The following is an 8,008-nucleotide window of genomic DNA, read 5'->3' as shown; positions in this document are numbered from 1 at the left end:
AGGCAAGGTATGTGGAAGGTATTAAGAATATATGGAGTGGAGGGGAAATTGTTGAGTGCTGTAAAGAGTATGTACGAGGGAGCTAGGGCTACGATGCGAGTGGATGGTGAGCTGAGTGAGTTCTTTGATCTCAATGTGGGACTGAAACAGGGGTGTGTGATGTCTCCATGGCTGTTTAATATATACAGTATATGGATGGGGTTGTAAAGGAGGTGCAAGGTAGGGCAGTGGATGTGGGGCTGGCCCTAATGAATGAGGGTGAGATTTGGAAGCTTCCGGTGTTGCTGTTTGCTGATGATACAGTATTGTTGAGTGAAGATGAATGGGAGTTGCAAGGTTTGGTGAATGAATTTGGGACAGTGTGTAGGAGGAGGAAGCTGAAAGTTAATGTAAACAAAAGTAAAGTTATGGTGTTTGAGAGGAATGAAGTCAGGGAGTGTGCAGTGAGGTTGGATGGTGAGGATATGGAGAATGTGAGTGCATTCAAGTACTTGGATAGTGTGATGAGTAAGGATGGAACTTTGGGGGATGAAGTACGTGAAAGGGTACAGCAGGGAAGGAAGGTTGTTGGTACACTGAAAGCAGTGATGAGAAATAGGGAGGTGAGTATGGAAGCTAAGAAGTCACTGCATGATAGTATTGTGATCCCTACCCTGATGTATGGAAGCGAGGCGTGGACCTTGCAAGAGGGGAACAAGTCAAGAGTGAGAGCAGTGGAAATAAGTTACTTTAGAGGAGCATGTGGAGTGACATGGAGGGACAGGTTGACGAATGAAGAAGTGAAGGAACGTTGTGGGGTAGATGTGGATGTGATTGAGAAGATTAGGAGAAATACACTGAGGTGGTTTGGACATATGGAGAGAATGGAGAATGAAAGACTGACTAAGAGGGTGTATGTAGGTGAGGTGGAGGGAGGGAGAGGGAGGGGTAGACCGAGGATGAGGTGGAGGGATGGAGTTGAGAGGTATATGAGGGAGGGGGGGGTGAGTTGGGGGGAGGGTAGTCAAAAGGTGGGTGACAGAGTGACTTGGAGGCGTTTTGTCTGTGGCCACCCTTTGCGGGATTAGGGCGTCGGGCTATAGATAGATAGATAGATAGACAGATTATGTACAAAAGTCAGTATTCATACACTTTTTTTTGCTTCTTACAGTCCAAAAACAGTGTTATTGGCAGATACTGTCCTAACCTTCTTAGGGAATAATATAGAAATATACTATTTTTTCGGCGATATTTTGGGTGAAATAGCACAAGAGTGATTTACATTTTTAAAAGTTATTTGCTTAACCAGTATTGTAATTATCAATCACAAAAATAACACTGAAGTTTAACTACGACCCCCTTAGCCTGTTGAAACGAAAGCAAGACATCGTTTCTTGTGGTGTCTGGCAGATTTTCCACTGCGTGAACGCTCCTATTCCCGGGGCTTTCCCCATTTTAACTTTCTTCATTGCTTTCACTACTTCCATCTTACTGATCTCTTCCTCTCTTTTCACCTCCCTCCTTCTCCCATCCATTCCTCAGGCACTTAGCTATACTCGCATTACTTTCATTCTCTGTGTTTAACAGTTCCTTAAAGTGTTCTCTCTATCTGCTCACTTTTTCTCCTTTCCCATTTTTATCTTTCTCACCCCGACTTACTTCTTTATCGCCCTGTCTAACTCTCTTTACCTCTTTCCAGAACATTTTCTTGCATTCCTTCCAATTTACACTCAGATTCCTTGCAAATTCCTCATTCATTCTCTTCTTATCCTTGCCAGTCTTTTCACCACTCTCTTCCCTTTTACATATAACTCTCTCTTTCATCTCTCAACTTCCTCCATGTCTGTGCTTCTCATCCACTTATTGTATGCTTTCTTCATTTGCACTAAAGCTTGTCTCACCTCTTCATTCCACCATGCTGTTCCATTCTCCCCCTTTTGTCTTTTCTTCACCCTGCACACCACCTCACATGTTGCACAGATTTCTTCTTTGAACGTCTTGCACACACCTTCCACCTCCCCATCTACTCCAAATCATATTTAACCAGTTGTTCCATCACATCTCTCTTATATTCTGCCTTTTTTTTTTTTTTTTTTTTTCCCCAGCCTCTTGCAGTCCTTTTACCCTCCTTGTATGGACTATTTTTTCCTCTCCTTCCCTCCTTCTGTTTCTCCTTTGCATTTAAACCTCTTTCACCATCACCAAGTAGTAGTCGGAAAGTCCACTCCCCCAACCTCTGTATGCTCTTGCATCTGCCACAAACCCTATCATTCTGTCATCCACACACATGATCAGTCATTGCATTCCATTCATTCAGTTCACCACCCACCCATGTCATCACTCGCCACGTACGTTATACCTGTTTATCATTTTTTGCCGATAGAGGGTATTGGCTATCACCAACCCTTTCCCTGCACAAAATAAATATCCAGTTGAGCACTGCCATTCTCATCCACTTCTGCAGGCACATCCCACTTACCGACTGCTGTATCCACCTTCACATTCCCTACTTTTCCATTCATATCTGCAGTCAAAAACACTCTCATTCCTTTCAGACTTTCCCATGCATTCTTCCACATTCACCCAGAACTCTTCTTTCACTCTTCCATGATCTTGTGTTGGCGCATACACACCACGCGATCGCCCACATTTGTAATCCTACTTTCATTCTTACCCACACACTCCTTGAACCAACTGATCCATACTCTCTTATATTATCCTTCCATCTGTTGCACACAATACATACTCCCTCTTTTGCCCTCGCATTCTCACCTGCTGCCTCACATATACAATACCCTATCCATACTCTCACTCTCTCACACTCTCACCTCTCCGAGACCAGCGTGGTAAAGCAAACATCCTTGCCAGTACATTTCCCAGAATTCTGCCTTAGAGGAAGTAAGCCAGAATGTCCCTGTACTAGGACTTGATTCTCCTGAAATTGCTTCACTTAAGATACTGACTAGATATGTAAAATCCATCCTAGACACATTACCAACCAACAAAGTTCCAGGTCCAGATGGAATTCCTCCAGTTTTCTTTCATTCTTTCTTTTTTTTTAAGTGTTCCCCAGAACTTGCTTCTGTTCTAGTTAAATTATTGAGACTATGCATGTGTACTTCTTCTTTCCCTAATTCTTGGAAGGAAACCAATTTCCATCCAATTCTGAAGAAAGGAAGTTCATCTGACCCCTCTGATTACAGACCAATTGCTGTCACATTTTCTCATGGTAAAGTGTTTGAGACTGTTATTAAGAAGCACATAGTTAAACATCTTGAATCCAACAACTGATTAGTGATAGGCAGTATGGTTTTCGTCACGAAAGATCCACTGTTGAGATAATCAATCTCCTGACCCATACCATCCATCAGTCAATTGACCAACATGGAGAAACTTAGCTCTTGTTATTTCTAAAGCTTTTGACAGTGTGTGGCACCGTTCCCTTCAGTCCGTATCTACTCCCTTGGTATGATCATCTTTTTTTCCTTTGATTTCCTCATATCATTGACAGGAAGATAAGAGTAAAGTAGGCTAGATGATGTTTAGGGTCATGCGGGGGCAAACGGGACACCTTTTTTGTTTTTTTGGCTGCCACACAAAAACTAAGTTGAAATTTGAAAGTTTTATACTGTACTTGCATCAGAACATTACACCTTTTTGGCTCTAAAATAAGACATGATTAAAAAAATTTGGAAAATTATAAATATAAATTTTTTTTGGCTAAACTAAGGTAGGTGTGGCCCATTTGACCCCGCAGCTGATGGGGTCAAACGGGCCACAATTTTTAAATGTTTATTAATATGTATAAATAATAATTAGCCTCACCATATGTCAAATTGTAGGGCAGGAACTCCTCATCACTATGGTTGCCGCTGTTCCTGTTTTGGCAGTTTGTGTGGCACATGGCAATCCATTAAACTGGTGACGTTTTTTTTAGTCCTTATTTTCGGCTACCTGTAATACACAAAATTTGCACTGTAAGTGTTCTCTTTTGTCACTGAACTTAATTCTACACTTATTTCTGCTATATTCTAACATTTATGTTTTATATACAAATCACTTATTTACAAGGACGTATTACTGTTATTTAGGTATTCCAGTGTTTTTCAATCCCAGGCACACTACACTGGCCACGACTGCCACAGGTTGCCAGAGTTTGGATGGTGGAGATGATATCTTCAAGTACGTACTCTTGGAGATCTGGACGTTCAGGCCACTTCCAGACCTTCGGGTTGCTCCTTGTCATACAGTTGACTTCAACGCTGGTCTTTATAACTTTCATAACTCGCCCAGGGAAATATGAGCCTTCATAGAACGCAATAACAAATGTGGCACTGTCTTTCAGATCTTCCACTTTCACTTCGGGCCTAATTGTTGTTTCCTCTTCATCACTAGAGTTGTTATCAATACTGTAGATTCCCAAAGAATTGCTTGACTATGTTATGCAAGTGCGATAAAAATCTGGAGAAAATTAATGAGGTGGCTCATTTGACCCCATTTTACTAAAACCTTAGGCTAACAGCTCAAAAACTAATAAAGATACACAAATGACTTTTTTTTGCACATAAAGCCAACACCCTGTGGTATACACTGTTTTTTAAATTCTTGTTCTAACTTCATTATTTTTTGATAGACATCAAAGTTTTTGGAGGTGAAATTTTCATGTTTGAAATTTTCCCATTTTTCGTTCAACTTTAGCATCATTTTTGGCATGTTTTTGAAAATTTCTTCTAAAGTTGGTTTACATATTAGGGATCTACATTAAAATAGCTTTCAAATGAGCTATTAACTTTGAGTTTTAGAAAATTTGAAATTGGAGAAAAAATGGAAAGAGTAAAGATATTGACAAAATGGCCAGTTTGCCCCTGTGTCCTTATCCCTAATTCATGTTAATGATCTCTTATCTGTCGCCCGTAATCCCATCCATTCATATGCAGATGACTCAACACTTCACAGTTCATTCACACATAAACACCCATTCACAAAGTTTAATATCACTAACAGTTCAGTACAGCAATCTACATAAATTAAGACCAGTCTAAAATCACTGAATGGGGACAAAATAACATTGTTTCATTTAATACTAGGAAAACCAGATATGGTACATACAATTTACTAATAGACAGATATTGCCTAATTCTTATATTACAAACTCTAATATTCCTGTCTCTAAAAGTGTTGAAATTCTCGGTGTTTCACTTAATACCCACAACTGGACCTCTCATGTTAGATCACTTGCTAAAACTGCTTCAAAGAATCATGGATTATTGTACAGAGTCTGTAATTTCTTCACTGACAAGTAGTTAGCTATAATTTACAAGAGTCATGTGCGCTTTCAGCTGGAATATTGCTCACCCTTGTGGAATTGATGTGGAGAGGTTGCACTAAAACAACTAGACAAAATTCAGAACAGTTATTAGAATTACAGTATTAATAATCCTGTTATTACAAATGAACTACCTCCCTTACAAGTAAGAAGGACTGTTGCTTCCCTTGCATTATTTTAAAGATACAGGTACTTTTATGGCAAATGCTCGGACGAAGTTGCATCCATTGTGCCACCTCTCCATGCCTTCCCTCGCGCTACACGGGCATCTGGTAGCGCTTATGACTGGACTGTCACACTGCCATATTACAGAACTTCTACCTATCAGAATACTTTTATTCCCCAAACTGCATCTCTTCGGAACTCGCTTCCCCCAAACTTCAACCTACAGCTGTTCGAGTCCAATTGTTACAGATTTTTTATGAATGTAGGACACCTGTAATTTGGTGTATGATTTATTTATTTATTTATTTTTCTTTCCTCTGTTCTGTTATTTAAAAAAAAATCAATTCCCAGACAAATGAGATTAGATTAGTTACACTTAATGTAGTGCAGCTCTCAGGTGTCTGCCCTTTCCTCTCCTCCGTCCTTCTTTCCTTCCATCCTCTTCTGTCTTTCTTTCCTTCATTCTTTCCTCTTCCTTCTGCCTACAGGTGACTTTACACTCCCTCTTCTGTCTTTCGTTCCTTCATTCTTTCCTCTTCCTTCTGCCTGTGGGTGACTCTACACTGAGTGACAAGCCAATGGTTTCCTGTCCACCAGGAAACCATTTACTATGCTGGGTGGTAACCATATAACCAAATTATGGCGCCTGTTGGTTTAGTGGGTAATTAAGGCGCTCCAATCGGATTGAGCCGGTGAAGGTTTATATCCAAGGGATGGTTGGGGATTTTTGTTCATGTGATGCCATTCAGGGATGAGTGAGGCTGGTCACTCTCATATTAAATGTCAAGACCATCTTGCCTAGCCCCGGGCTCCTACGCTTCTCATGGGGCGAAGTAGGACTGGATGATGAATGGATGGATGAATTATTGATCTGCTGGAGAAATGTAGAGAGTAGAAGTTTCATCTTTTGTGAGACGTTTATGCATCAGTTTTTTAATTTTTCTGCCATTGCTGGCCTCAGTACTAATAAGGCATATGGGCCTGATGGAGTCCCTCCTGTTGTTCTCAAGAACTGTGCTTCTGTGCTTACACCCTGCCTAGGCAAACTCTTTCGCCTTTGTCTGTGAACTTGTACCTTTCCTTCTTGCTGGAAGTTTGCTCTCATTCAGCCAGTCCCAAAGAAGGGTGACCATTCCCAACCTTCTGACTATCGTTCCATTGCTTTAACATCCTGTATCTCAAAAGTTTTTGAGTCTATTCTTAATAGAAAAATTTTAAAGCATCTTTCCTATCACAACCTTCTTTCTGATCGTCAGTATGGGTTCTGTCAGGGACGCTCCACAGGCAATCATCTCACCTACCTTTCAGACTCCTGGTCATCCTCCTTTCCGGACTTTGGCGAAAGCTTTGCCATTGCACTTGACATCTCAAAGGCTTTCGATCGAGTCTGGCATACATCTTTAATTTCCAAACTGCCCTCTTACGGTTTCTATCCTTCTATCTGTGTCTTCATCTCTAGCTTCCTTTCTGGTCGTTCTATAGCAGCTGTTGTAGACGGCTATCGTTCTTCTCCTAGATCTGTTAACAGTGGTGTTCCTCAGGGCTCTGTCCTATCACCAACTCTCTTCCTTTTATTTATCAGTGACCTTCTAAGCTGTACATCTAACCCTATCCACTCATATGCTGATGACTCCACCCTTCACCTTTCCATTCGATTCCCACAACGTCCATCTCAGCAGTTACTTCAACAGGCAAGGGATGAGGCTATGGCACACCTAATGTCTGACTTGGCTCGTATCTCTGACTAGGATAAAAATAATCTGGTTGTTTTTAATGCAGCAAAGACTCAGTTCTTACACCTATCAACTCGACAAAATCTTCCACAGGTATACCCACGTATGTTTAATAATACTCAACTTAATCCTGCATCATCGTTGAACATGCTTGGGGTTTCATTTGCTCGGGACTTGTCTTGGAAAGGTCATATTACATCTCTTGTAAAATCTGCTTCCAAGCGATTGGATGAGCTAAGCCGACTCCGTTCCTTCTTTGCCCCTGCACAATTGTTGACTCTATACAGGGGTTTTATCCGCCCCTGTGTGGAGTACAACTCTCATATGTGGGGAGGCTCCCCACATACAGCTCTTCCCAATAGGGTGGAGTCAAAGGCTTTTCGTCTCATTAACTCTCCCCCTCCTATTGACTCCCTTCAACCTCTGTCTCTTTGCCGCAATGTTGCGTCATTATCTCTTTTCTATCGCTACTTCAGTGGTCACTGTTCCTCTGAACTGTCAGCATGCATTCCTCCACTTCTACGACGGGCGCATAGCACCCGTCTAGCAGCAGACTCTCACCCCTTTTCTGTCCAACTCTCTAATGCAAGAGTTAACCGTTACTCCCAGTCCTTCATTTATGCAACAGGTCATCTTTGGAACTGTCCCCCTCTGTCTGTATTTCCAGCTTCCTGTGATCTCCAGTCTTTCAAACGCAGTGTGTCATGGCATCTCGAAATGAATGGATCTTGAATTTGGCTTTCTCTTGTATTTTGTTTTTCTCTTGGAAGGAACAGTTTTGCGGGCTCATTGCCTTTGGTTCCTT

The sequence above is a fragment of the Coenobita brevimanus genome, chromosome 55 (genome assembly GCF_032717465.1).
Source record: "Coenobita brevimanus isolate Jiangsu-jjx chromosome 55, ASM3271746v2, whole genome shotgun sequence".
In the NCBI taxonomy this organism is placed as follows: Eukaryota; Metazoa; Arthropoda; class Malacostraca; order Decapoda; family Coenobitidae; genus Coenobita; species Coenobita brevimanus.
The sequence above is the reverse complement of the archived record's forward strand: the minus strand, read 5'-3'. Positions refer to the sequence as shown.